The sequence below is a fragment of the Nanorana parkeri genome, unplaced genomic scaffold, assembly GCF_000935625.1.
Source record: "Nanorana parkeri isolate BGI_ZX_2015 unplaced genomic scaffold, ASM93562v1 scaffold2031, whole genome shotgun sequence".
Lineage (NCBI taxonomy): Eukaryota > Metazoa > Chordata > Amphibia > Anura > Dicroglossidae > Nanorana > Nanorana parkeri.
In genome coordinates, this window is record NW_017308299.1 from 151,492 (window position 1) to 152,094 (window position 603).

The 603-nt window shown below is 57.5% G+C and overlaps 1 protein-coding gene across 1 annotated transcript in view; it reads right to left on the reverse strand.

Moving 5' to 3' along the window:
- The window catches only part of ATP2C2 (ATPase secretory pathway Ca2+ transporting 2), a gene marked incomplete at its 5' end in the record, with an annotated part of 28,360 nt that overhangs the window by 23,925 nt on the left and 3,832 nt on the right, over window positions 1-603 (reverse strand). The window lies entirely within an intron of this gene.

Consider the following 603-nt stretch of genomic DNA (forward strand, 5'->3'; position numbering starts at 1 on the left):
GAGGGGGCGGTAACAAGCGATTAAAAGGAGGAAATCCTCTGAAAGAAAAAACCCGAAACATTCAGATAAAATCTTCAGGAAACAAGAAATATGTCAGACGAGGTGACAACCCGGAAACAAGACAAGGAAACGATCGGCATTCCTGAGCTGCGGGCAGAACCGGCGGCGTGACACGTTGGGGGGGGCGGGGCCTGTGATATTCCGCTCTCTCCAGGTGAGGAGTGCCGTCCGGTGACATGAAATGTATCCAAGAGATAAAATGTTCCCGTTTGTTCCGGGGTCGGCGCCAGGAGGATGAACAGCTGGGGAAAGGACAGCAGCATCTGCCATGACAGGCTCCCCCTGGTACGTTCCCTTGGAAGAGCGGCGCCCTCTGTGACCCGGTGACGCCCGATCATTCGTGTCACCGCGGCCCCTGAGAGGGAAAGTGATGGCGGCCATAAAACGGGTCAACATGGGCGGCGGTGACAGTCGCTGATCAGGATACAGGACTCCAACCTCATCTTATCTTTACACAGCTGACACCGATCCCCACCGGCCTCCATCCCCACCGATCCCCAACCCACCGGCCTCCACCCCCACCGGCCTCCACCGATCTCGACC